Genomic DNA, 13,484 nt, shown 5'->3' with positions numbered 1-13,484 from the left:
CATAGACTATTACAGCAGGATCACAGCTAGAGATTACTATCTGCAGCGAATTAACTGCGGGCTGTGAAAGCAGACGTGGACAACTCTGTGACTACATCGAGCTATTCTCTCTCTCTCTCTCTCTCTCTCTCTCTCTCTCTCTCTCTCTCTCTCCCTCTCATCCATAACGTAAGTACGTAAGGTACAACTAGCCACAGGCAAAGACACAGCACATTTGCTCGTATGGGATGCTGTTCACAAGAGCAATTAAACTAGCAGTAACTGTTAGGTACCATCCCACAGCTAGACAGTGAACGTGCCAGAGAGAGAGAGACAGAGAGAGAGAGAGAGAGAGAGAGAGAGAGAGAGAGAGAGAGAGACAGTGATAAGGAGAACGAGAGAAAGGCATGAAGATAGTGGCAGTGGGAGTGACAAACAGGAGAAAGTGCGAATGGAAAAGGAGAGACTGTGGGAAGGAGACATATGCAGGATGATACCAGTGTAGGAAAGAATGACAATTTATTTATTTAATTGATCACATGTGCACTCCCATAAAATAAATCCCTACATCCAATTTGGTGAGATCTGTGAAATGAATGAATGTATGGTCGTCTGCTAACCACAGATAGTGAATGTTCAATATATGATCATCTTTGAGATGGTCCTTTGGTCATCTTTTGTGGAATCAAAGAGATGAAATTTACCTGAGCTTTGAGCGCCTGAAATGTGGCTGACCAAGGGGTAGCACGGTCTGTCCCCACTTTGGCAGAGGTGCGAGCTGACCTGAAGAACGGCCATGTTTCAGCACTCTGCCGCTGGATCTAGTGTTGGTAAGAGCTGTCTTAGGTGTGCTCCGTAAAGACAAATGAGTTCCAGCCTGTTAGGCGACGTGGAAGGAAGACTGTTCCCAAAATACGGTCGCCAATTATCCCAGCTTACACATTCCGGCTGCACCGATGCTATGATTCGCTGTCATCATACCACGAAGGTTCTGCGTATTATCCCACAGATGACTGTTACGAATGTGAAATACTTAAGAGTAGTTTGGAATAATAATTTCTCTACTTCAGGTGCTTTTGTGGGGAGAATTAAATGTCAGGCAGGTAATATTAAGGGGATCGTAGTAATCTTTGGAAGTGGCCAGCGGTCACAATGAAACCACGTGTAGCAATAAGTTGAAATATTTGCGAGTCCTAATACTAAGTTGAAATACGTGCGAGTGCTAGTACTAAGTTGAAATACGTGGGAGTGCTAGTACTAAGTTGAAATACTTCCGAGTACTAAAGTTAAGCTGAATTACTGGCGTGTGTACTATAAGTTGGAAATATTTAAGAAATGGCGTGTGCAGGACTTCAATTAGAGACGAGCACTTCCACTTGGTGAGTACTGTGTGAGTCTCAGTCTGTGTATGACAATAAGGATAAAGAGAAGTACTCGTCCAAGGTATCAGTTGAGGACTCGCGTGTGTGATGAATATGATCTTAATATTACTTTGCGTGTTATGTTTCCGTGTGACGCTAGATTCAAACTCGAATACCCTGAGAGAGAAGCAAGGTGAGTCAGCCGTCTATCCAGCAACGCGACTTGGCTTGCATTGCACAGGAAGAAGTGCATATATCCTCCAGAGTTCGTACTAGGAAAGAAAAGTTACGAAGTGGGGCAGTGTCGTGTGAAACTGGGATGAATAGTAATTGAAGTGGGAAAGCTGAAAGTGATGTAATTATAACGTTATGACTATTCCTTGTGTTGTATTCCATGTTGTCAGTGTGGTGTAATTTAAGTATGTGTGATTTGCATGGGAGAGTAGCAAGATAGGTTCAGAGGCAGTGGGTTATGCATGTTCCTTTTTGTACCGCTCGGTCTGGAGGAAAGTTTCGTGATGATGGTTGTGAGAGTCGAAGTGTGAGATATAGCAAAAGATGCACCATCCTATCCAGAAAGTGTTCTGTAGTGTTAGATAATTACGAGACCATAAGGTAGAGAATCACCAATGTAAAGCCATGCTCACTGGGCGGAGTTTCTCATGTGCAATTGTTGTAGAAAATGTACTGGTGTGTTTAGGTTATAGAACTTATCGGAATAAAAAAGATAGTGAAACGAAAAAGACTGGTGGCCTTTTCCTTCGAACAGTATGTTGTCATGATACCCAGAATTTATAATGTGTGCGCCATTCATATTCAGTGAGATGGCCACGTGTTGATCAAAGCCGTTAAATAAGAGAGGAAATGTGGTATTGCCAGTGCGTAGTGAACAGTCAGAGTTGTGTAAATTACTAATAGTCAGAAGTGCGTTTCCGTTTCCGTTGCGTAATATTCAAACAGGAGGATAACTTGTAACTTAATTGTGAGTACTAGAGCTCATGTTACTCGATAAATAAGAATGAATCCACTCGCTTGTCAGACCACTCATCTTGCAGGCCTGACTGCTTGATGCCACAGTATGAGCAAGGCAAGTGGGTGCCTCTCAATAAATGGTCTCTAACATGGAAACCATGCATTTCCGGAAATCATCAGTTCGATAGACATTTTTTGTTCCGTATCCTCTCACCAGTAAATCCGTAGAGTTTGTACACGGTGGAAAATATCATACTGTACATACAGCCGCAGTGAGGAGGAGATGAAAGTTTAGAGGCTTTGATGACTCCCAAGCTGGCACCCATCAGTTAGGTGTGGATATATGGCTCCAGTCAGAAGTTAGTCACTGGGTATCTCAAAGATGGCACCTCAGCACAGGATAGCATCTCGGTGAGAGTCTTCAGACCAGGCTACACGTGCCGCCAAGCAGAGCCAAAATCTACATCCACATCTATACTCCGCAAGCCACCTGACGGTGTGTGGTGGAGGGTACTTTGAGTACCTCTATCGGTTCTCGCTTCTATTCCAGTCTCGTATTGTTCAAAAATGGACGTTTTGGAAGTGGTGTCAGCTGTCGCTCAGTGGATTTAGGACTACACCAATGGAAATTGTATTGCTACGCATCATCCTTCATTCCAGTTAAGTAGTGTATTGTAAAACGTTTTTCGGTAAATAAACCACTGCAAAGTTTTTCTAATCTGTATTGCCATCTATTTTTGTCATAGCTGCTGCCTGACACTATTTGGCCCTGTGAAAAGCCGTGTAAACGTGATAGGATTGGAAAATAACCGCCAACCAGTTGCATAATTAATAACTGCTGAATTAATAAGTTAGTATTATGCATTTCAACTGTTGATATTTGTGGGTGGCATGCACACTGCACGACACAAGGGCTTATGGCTTCGACATCTTCTGAGGAAGACAATTTTATATTTGTCGATACCATGATAAAGGGTCAATACATCTACATCCATACTCCGCAAGCCACCTGACGGTGTGTGGCGGAGGGTACCTTGAGTACCCCTATCGGTTCTCCCATCTATTCCAGTCTCGTATTGTTCAAACATGGACGTTTTGGAAGTGGTGTCAGCTGTCGCTCAGTGGATTTAGGACTATACCAATGGAAATTGTATTGCTACGCATCATCCTTCATTCCAGTTAAGTAGTGTATTGTAAAACGTTTTTCGGTAAGTAAACCACTGCAAAGTTTTGCTAATCTGTAGTGCCATCTATTTTTGTCATAGCTGCTGCCTGACCCTATTTGGCCCTGTGAAAAGCTGTGTAAACGTGATAGGATTGGAAAATAACCGCCAACCAGTTGCATAATTAATAACTGCTGAATTAATAAGTTAGTATTATGCATTTCAACTGTTGATATTTGTGGGTGACATGCACACTGCACGACACAAGGGCTTATGGTTTCGACATCCGTTTATGTCAATACACGATTTTCCGATTCCATTTTCCTTCTGAGGAAGACAATTTTATATTTGTCGATACCATGATAAAGGGTCAATAAACCTTGAATTCTGCACCTGATTGGCTGTTACTTTCTCTACATCTACATCCATACTCCGCAAGCCACCTGACGGTGTGTGGCGGAGGGTACCTTGAGTACCCCTATCGGTTCTCCCTTCTATTTCAGTCTCGTATTGTTCGTGGAAAGAAAGATTGTCGGTATGCCTCTGTGTGGGCTCTAATCTCTCTGATTTTATACTCATGGTCTCTTCGCGAGGTATACGTAGGAGGGAGCAGCATACTGCTTGACTCGTCGGTGAAGGTATGTTCTAGAAACTTCAACAAAAGCCCGCACCGAGCTACTGAGCGTCTCTCCTGCAGAGTCTTCCACTGAAGTGTACGTATCATCTCCATAAAGCTTTCGCGATTGCTAAATGATCCTGTAACGAAGCGCGCTGCTCTCCGTTGGATCTTCTCTATCTCTTCTATCTACCCTATCTGGTACGGATCCCACACCGGTGGGCAGTATTCAAGCAGTGGGCGAACAAGTGTACTGTAACTTACGACCTTTGTTTTCGGACCGCATTTCCTTAGGATTCCTCCGACAAATCTCAGTCTGGCATTCGCTTTACCGACGATCAACTTTATATGATAATTCCTTTTTAAATCACTCCTTACGCCTACTCCCAGATAATTTATGGCATTAACTGCTTCCAGTTGCTGACCTGTTATATTGTAGCTAAATGATAAAGGATCTTTCTTTCTATGTATTCGCAGCACATTACACTTGTCTACAATGAGATTCAATTGCCATTCCCTGCACCATGCGTCAATTCGTTGCAGATCCTCCTGCATTTAAGTACAATTTTCCATTGTTACAACCTCTCGATATAGTACAGCATCATCCGCAAAAAGCCTCAGTGAACTTCCGATGTTATCAAATGGTTCAAATGGCTCTGAGCACTATGGGACTCAACATATGAGGTCATCAGTCCCCTAGAACTAAGAACTACTTCAACCTATCCAACCTAAGGACATCACACACATCCATGCCCGAGGCAGGATTCGAACCTGCGACCGTAGCGGTCGCGCGGTTCCGGACTGAAGCGCCTAGAACCGCTCGGCCACACTGGCCGGCTTCCGATGTTATCCACAAGGTCATTTATATATATTGTGAATATCAACGGTCCTACGACCCTCCCCTCCGACACACCTGAAATCACTCTTACTTCGGAAGACTTCTCTCCATTGAGAATGACATGCTGCGGTCTGTCATCTAGGAACTCTTCAATCCAATCACACAATTGGTCTGATAGTCCATATGCTCTTACTCTGTTCATTAAACGACTGTGGGGAATTGTATCGAACGCCTTGCGGAAGTCAAGAAACACGGCAACTACCTGGAAACCCGTGCCTATAGCCCTCTGAGTCTCGTGGACGAATAGCGCGAGGTGCGTTTCACACGATCGTCTTTTTCTAAATCCATGCTGATTCCTACAGAGTAGGAATCCTGTCAAGTTTCTGCGTGCACCGTTGCTGAAACGCACACAAGTTTAAAATAAAATTAAAGACTGTATAGTTTCTATGTGCAAATAGGCCGCCTTGCAACATCATAACAGCAACGACTCCGTGGTACGAGGTTCTCTTCCTACCACATTTACGCCATGTACATTTGCTGGATACAATACTTTGTCATCCGTGCTATAGAAGCACGTCTCGCTAGAACAGTATCTTCACCACTGCGACAACATTCGGTCGCTGTCTAAGAGAGAAGCAGTATTCTCATGCCAAGTAGAACACTTGTTTCCTTGCCAACTGTGTCTCCTATTCCATCACGGGGATTAATGAAGAAGCTGCTCAGTTTTTCACGCAAAGAGCCATTCAGTAGAAGCGTATCTGGCTCCACAAACACAGGCCCCTGTCTAGGATGGAATTAAAACATTTCTGCTCTCTCTCTCTCTCTCTGACGTGTGGAATCTCCCAAATTCGTAACAAAACCTTTAAAACAGAGCAGAAGTAGGATTTTGGCGTGCCTCACAGGCATGTCGTAGATCGATTTTGTACCTCATTAAAATCTGCGGCCCATCTCGTGCTTCAAGAAAAAACTGCTTGTCACGCCGGGAGTCGACCACAAGAATTTCGCAGTAGTGGGGCTACCAACCGAAGTTTTTTTTATTTCTATTTATTTTTAAGTTCTGCTTCATTAGCCGTTATAGCTCTCTTCAGCGTTTTGTTCGAACGGAAAAGAAAAATATTTCGTCGACAAATTTTTCCGTTCTGAATTAAAATTGGAGGTACACTTTCCTGCAGTAAAGATAACAGACGCTAATTGGATAAGTAAGAGGATACCTACAGGAAAAATAAAGATAGAACAAAATATTTAACCAAAGGAAAATTGCGTAGCATAAAGAAATAAAAATAAAATCCTTATTGGCGGATCTGTATTTCTAAAGGGTTAAAACAGCCGCAGTTGCAGAATGCCTATCTAACGAATTTCCGGAGGAACAAAGATTTCGTATAGTTATTCACCGAGTCAAAAACTTTTAATTGCTGTCATAATGCATTAATCATGAGATGTAATCTTACGTCAAAAATTTAACACAATAACGCAAGTATTATAGCTGGTAATCGACGCATTGTGAGAGCGTGTAATAATGCATCCAGTATTTCAGAGTGAGAGCATTATGGAACTTCCGAACAACTTTACACGTAATGTTATTTTCACTCTGCAGCGAAGTGTGCGCTGATATGAAACTTCCTGGCAGATTAAAACTGTGTGCCGGACCGAGACTCGAACTCGGGACCTTTGCCTTTCGCGGGCAAGTGCTCTACCATCCGAGCTACTCAAGCACGACTCACGCCCCGTCCTCACAGCTTTACTTCCGCCAGTACCTCGTCTCCTGGTAGAGCACTTGCCCGCGAAAGGCATCAAGTCTCGGTCCGGCACACAGTTTTAATCTGCCAGGAAGTTTCAACTTTACACATAATTTTAAATCGTTTCGAAACTTTTCATCGTCGTCCCAAAAAAGAAATTCGCTTGCCACATTTCCGCTGTTCATGGTCATGGGGGCACAGTTGGACGCAGGAATCATCGCTGAAGACAATTCTCCTCCAGGTGATGAGATTAGAAGCCAAAGACGTGTCTGGAGACACACCCGACAGTCATGGGATACCTGATTGTCACCCGCTATATGGCCTGACAACTAAGAACTATGGCTTGAGGTACCATATCTTTTCATAGCTGGATCCAAGGCACAGTTACAGTAATGCGGTGCATCACCGTGTGCTTATATTTCAGCAAGATAATGCGACAGTTTCTACTGCTTGCCTTCGTGCTAGACAAGCCCTACTTTGGCCACCAAAGTCGCCGGATCTCTCTTCAAATGAGAACATTTGGAGTATTATGGGCATTGACCTCCAACCAGCTCCGTAATGTGACGATCTAAAGCCAAAATTGGACAAGATTCGGCACAACATCCCTCAGGAGAGCATCCACCAACTCTGTCAATCAATACAAAGCTGAATAATTGCTTGCGTAATGGGCAGAGGTGGACCAATGCATTACTGACTTATTCAATTTGTAAAGAACTTTCTCCCGAATAAATAATCAAAATTTTCTGAAACTGTGTTTGTCTGTACATGTACATCACATCTACCGATTTTCGTTCAATTCGCATAATTCCTTCCTGGTGTGCCCTTTTTTTTTGTCTTAGAGTGTAGTATGTAAAATTTGACTTCTGGTATAATGTGGTCAATGTAAACTTATCTCCTTTTGATAATGTGTGGCTACAATTGCCTAAGAATTACCATTTACACCTCAGTGTTGTAAGGTGGTGTGGTCTCCTGATCTTCATTTCTTACATATTCCGACCTCACCATCGTATTCTGCGTATCAAGACGTCTCAGTCGAGCCCAAACCGATAGGGTAGAGTCAATTTTACATATATCCATTTACTCGATATGAAATGTGATAGCTGGCCGAAGTGGCCGTGCGGTTAAAGGCGCTGCAGTCTGGAACCGCAAGACCGCTACGGTCGCCGGTTCGAATCCTGCCTCGGGCATGGATGTTTGTGATGTCCTTAGGTTAGTTAGGTTTAACTAGTTCTAAGTTCTAGGGGACTAATGACCACGGCAGTTGAGTCCCATAGTGCTCAGAGCCATTTGAACCATTTTTTTAAATGTGATAAATAAATTGCAAGTGCGGTCTGAGATTAAAAAGTTGAGGCTGGCGTACACAAACATTCAAGACACGACGGCCACAGGAGTTTTTGTTCAGCAGAGGCAACCAGCCCGCTGGGAAGTCCGTAGGACGGTAGGTTAGCACACAGCTACACTGGCCAGCCGGCCGACCACCCACGGACCAAAACAGTTTTTGCCAGAGAAAAGGGATAATGGCCTGCGTGTTCACCTTAAAAGCAAAACCTGCTGTATTGTTTGGGAAAGCCCCAGCATACGCATTTTTCTGACGGCCCTAGTGCTCAGTTTCAGAGTTCTCACAAGTGGACAGTAAATGCCTAACGCAGTGCTATATATTTCCAGATTGGTCGGCATAGCCATTCTCCAGTTTGTAAGAGTAACGCAGATTGGTGGACTATTTCTGACGCAATGAGCCAGAGGAGTGAGGGGAAAGACAGCAGATGATATACCCTATCGCTTTTTGTGTGGAGGGAAGTCGTTCCAGTGACGCTCCTGTAGCAGGAACATGTAGCGGGAGCGAGTGCGCTCATGCGTGTACGCAGAGAGCGAGTAATAAAGTCTCTACTCAGTACTGCACTGGGAGAGCACCTATGTCGTTAGCGAATCGGAGTGATACTCTATACTGAGTCGCTCAGGATTAAGCGTTTGTTCACTGTGTTGGCCATGACATTTAATGTGCGGTGCGAACATTGAGTGGCATCGTGGTGGACTGGTTATCTGATCGGTGTACCACGCCAATAGTTAGACTAGGGGCAGATAGGAGTCCTGGACTTCATCAAGGCATAGTGAGAGTTCGATTGGCGTAGGTCAGCCCAGATAGAAAGAGAAGGTTTTGTTGTGTTTCAGCAGCGAACGACACAGGCAGCAGTCGTCGCAGCTCACGGTATTATGCGCTACAGCATAGGCGAGCCCCATCTTTCCTCCATTAATAACATTAATAAAATAACATACTTCATTCATGTCACTCCATTACATTTCTCACGCGACAGCCTCGACCGTAGTTAGAAAAATTCAATCGGATAATTATTCAAGTTGAGTAGGCACGGCTCTCAGCCATTCTGCTTAGTAAATAACATTCTTAAAGAAAATGGATAAGAGAGTTTTTCCACACTTTGTATATGAATGCCATTAACAGGATTGCTATCCATAAGAGGTAACCTCCTATTCCGAAAAGATCCCGGATATTTGTGGTCAGTTTATAAATAAAAGTTTCACTGGATTTTCTCAGATTTTGTAAGTAGGCTGTTTATGTTTTCTTATTGGCAACGTTACGTAGCGCTCAATATGAAAATCACTGGCTGTGCTGTGTGCAGTCTGTGGCTAGTTTGCATTGTTGTCTGCCATTGTAGTGTTGGGCAGCGGCAGCTGGCTGTGAACAGCGCGTAGCGTTGCGCAGTTGGAGGTGAGCTGCCAGTAGTGGTGGATGTGGGGAGAGAGATGGCGGAGATTTGTAATTTGTCATGAACTGATATATATATTATGACTTGTGATGATATTAAGGTAAATACATTGTTTGTTCTCTATTAATATCTTTCATTTGCTAACTATCCCTATCAGTAGTTAGTGCCTTTAGTAGTTTGAATCTTTTATTTAGCTGGCAGTAGTGGCGCTTGCTGTATTGCAGTAGCTTGAGCAGCGAAGATTTTTGTGAGGTAAGTGATTTGTGAAAGGTATAGTTTAATGTTAGTCAGGGCCCATTCTTTTGTACGAATTATTGAAAGTCAGATGGCGTTGCGCTAACAAAATATTGTGTGTCAGGTTAAGCACAGTCATGTAGAAATGTTCTAAGGGGAAGTTTCATAATTTTGCAATAAATAACATTTTCCATTCGTTTAATGTTTTTCTTACACTAACTAGCAGTACTCCAGTACCTAAGTATCCCACTAGTTACGTACGAAAATAGAATATTTTTGTGTCTTTTCCTTACAGTGCACCACTCCAGAAGATATTTATTGCTGAAAGTTTTTCAGGCATTTCTTTTTGGTACGTTAGGAGCGTCTGTCTGACTTCTGTAGTAGAATGGGGTGGAAATTGCTGCTTGCAGGAACCAAAGGGTACTTGTCAGATCAATCCGTTGCGCAACTCGACAACATAACACCCACACACTGGCAGTGTATTACACGCTCTGATGCCGTGTTACCAGTGTGTCTTTTACCTTTTAAATATAAGCACGTTTAGTAGCCAAATGGTAAACCTCACTGTTTTTCGTGCGGAAGGATCCGGTTTCAGTTCCGAAAACCCACTTCGATATTTCCGAGGTAGGGATGTTTGGAACTGGGTCCACACAGCATCGCAAAGAAGTGGCGACATCACAACGATTCATGCACTGTCAGTAATGCTGAAGGGATTGGTGATACTGCTGATCACGTGTCCCGCGATCGTAGGATGCTCCTCGTACTGGGTTGTAGCCGGAAGTCGGAACAGGCCTAAGACCTAATACATAAGAGGCGTTTCCGTTTCATGTTTAACGTTTTTTGTCTTACTGCACATCCACCACGACACTTGGAATCTGTGCAAGGTATATTAGCGTATTCGCTTCTGTTTTCTAAATATGCACCGCACATTATGGTTTTATGATATGACTCACATCCTTCAGGATCTCCTGATTATAGATCTATGCAGAAAAAACTACAGATAATCTAATTTAATCTAATCTAGACAGGCAGAGTGATCGGAAAATTCTTCGCTTGTCTGCACGCAGACACCAAAGCTCTCAAATACTGGAAGGTCACCATGTCACTCTCTGTATACAGGGTGGTCCATTGATAGTGGCCGGGGCAAGTATCTCACGAAATAAGCGTCAAACGAAAAACCTACAAAGAACGAAACTCGTCTAGCTTGAAGGGGGAAACCAGATGGCGCTACGGTTGGCCCGGCAGATAGCACTGCCATAGGTCAGACTGATATCAACTGCGTTTTTTTAAAATAGGAACCCCCATTTTTTATTACATATTCGTGTAGTACGTAAAGAAATATGAATGTTGTAGTTGTACCATTTTTTTCGCTTTGTGATAGATGGCGCCGTAATAGTCACAAACGTGTAAGTACGTGGTATCACGTAACATTCCGCCAGTGCGGACGATATTTGCTTCGTGATACATTACCCGTGTTAAAATGGATGTCGTCCAGGATACCGAGCAGCATACATAGCACACGCCAGTTGGGCATTTTGATCACAATAGCACGATATCGATCTTTTCCGCAACTGGTAAACCGTCCATTTTAACACGGGTAATGGATCAAGAAGCAAATACCGTCCGCACTGGCGGAATGTTACGTGATACCACGCACTCATACGTTTGTGACTATTACAGCGCCAGCTATCACAAAGCGAGAAAAGTGGTCAAACTAAAACATTCATATTCCTTTACGTACTACACGAATATGTAATAAAAAATGGGGGTTCCTATTTTTAAAAAAAAACGCAGTTGATATTCGTTTGACCTATGGCAGCGCCATCTAGCGGGCCAACCATAGCGCCATCTGGTTTCCCCATTCAAGCTAGACGAGTTTCGTTCTTTGTAGGTTTCTCGTTTGATTCTTATTTCATGAGATATTTGGCGCGGTCACTATCAATGGACCACTCTGTAGATGCCTCCGAAACTTTGCCTTATACCTTTATGCAGATCTCTATCTCCTACTGTATGGTGACATTCTTGCTACAGTGTATTTTCTGATAAGACCGGCACTACTTTAACTACGTGCTTATTGGTTCTACATGGAATCCGAAACTCTAATCAGTTTAACAGCGTAAAGGATAACCCGAACTACACCTCGAGCCTACACTTTCAGTAGAGAGGGCAGTTGCATTCTGTCTTCAGTCACACTCAACGGTAGAGGCATGAATTGACTTCGATTTCGTTCATCACAGCAGCATCCAACGTAACATTCACACAGGAACACCTAAAAACTCAAGAAAAAAAAAGGGGCGGTGCGAGTAGTTGGCATTCCCACTAATTGCGACAGCTTATACAGTCGGAAAGCGGAGCAAAACGGAGATTCCTGAGGGGTTTTATGCACGTGCACATTCACGAACTCATAAATAATGTTTATAATATCACGAGGGCCACCGTATCTGATACCATTGGCGTGAAGAAAAACGGGGTGGATTCGCTTAACAAATACAACCTAACGCGAAGTTTAAAATTTGAGAAATGGTAATGATATTGGCTGCGATAAGCTATTATCGCACAGCCAGGGAGTACAACAAACTGCTTGGACGAGCCTTGGTTAACAAACACACAGTGGACGGACCGCATGGACTCATTAGTATTCACAAAAGCAACTCACCGAAAGTGACCCAACTACTACGTAACACGTGGCTGAGGGCCACCAGAATCATTATGTCGTACTACAGGAAATGAGACAACATCTGAATCACTCTCGATATGTGAACTACTGCTACAAGCATGGCTAGATCTCTGAGACGCTCAGATTAGCCCGCAGGACAGGACAGGTAGTTTAAACTGTGGAAAGTGGCCAAAATAAGGGGCTGTCAGTTACACTCGAGCATACAACTTTATAATTTGATCAAACATTACAAGAGCCCAAAAAAAATTTTTTCTTTAACACACAGCTTTAATCTTTAGGACTTAATTACCAGGTGAAAGCCACTTTAATTTAAAAATGGCTGAAGGCCAGTAACTTAAAACGCAAGCATAACCAGAAATTTAAAAGGCAAGCCATATCTTACAACAGTTCTTTGATTAATCTGAAGGCCCAAAGAATCTGAGATTTTCAGAGCAAACATTTGCATTCAAATCGGCTGAAAGCCAAACACTTATGGCTAAACAACATTAAAATTTTTTCAAAAAAAGAAACAAAAGGCCTTACGTGAAACAGTTCTTCATTGGGCAAAACTCAACCAGAACAGAAATTTAAAACACAAAGTCTTATCTTAAAACAGTTCTTTAGTTAAGCTGAAGTCCCAAAGAATCAGACACTTCAAGAGCAAACAAGTTAAATTCAAATTGGCTGAAGGCCTAACGCTTAAAACTCCATAACTTTAATTGTTTTTAAATACCAAAGGTCTTACATGAAACAGTTCTTTAATTTAGGATGAAGGCCTTAAGAACAAAACAACTCAAACTTAAAATCGGCTGAAGCCCCAACGCTTAAAATTCAACAAAACCTTTAAAATGCTGAAGTTCTTACGTGAAACAGTTCTTTAAATTAGGCTGAAGGCCTAAAGAATCTTATGCCTTAAGGGCAATACAACCTTAATTTTTAAAAAATCGCCTAGAAGCCATAGAAGTACAAACAACAAGAACAAATAAAAAAAGGCTGTACACCCAAGGGCGCTCAGACGTTCGAAGGTTTGCCTTCAATTCAAACACTAACGCTAGCTTAGGTGAGACAGCAGTCGGGCAAACCATTCATGATCCGACGACAACCCTATCGACCGACAGTCAACGGACCCACCACATGATAACTTCCACTTCACCCGACTAGGACAACCCTGCAATATCTTTGACCTTGGTCTATAAGCTGCTTCTA

This window comes from Schistocerca americana, chromosome 10, assembly GCF_021461395.2.
Source record: "Schistocerca americana isolate TAMUIC-IGC-003095 chromosome 10, iqSchAmer2.1, whole genome shotgun sequence".
Classification (NCBI taxonomy): Eukaryota; Metazoa; Arthropoda; class Insecta; order Orthoptera; family Acrididae; genus Schistocerca; species Schistocerca americana.
Note: the sequence above shows the minus strand (reverse complement) of the source record.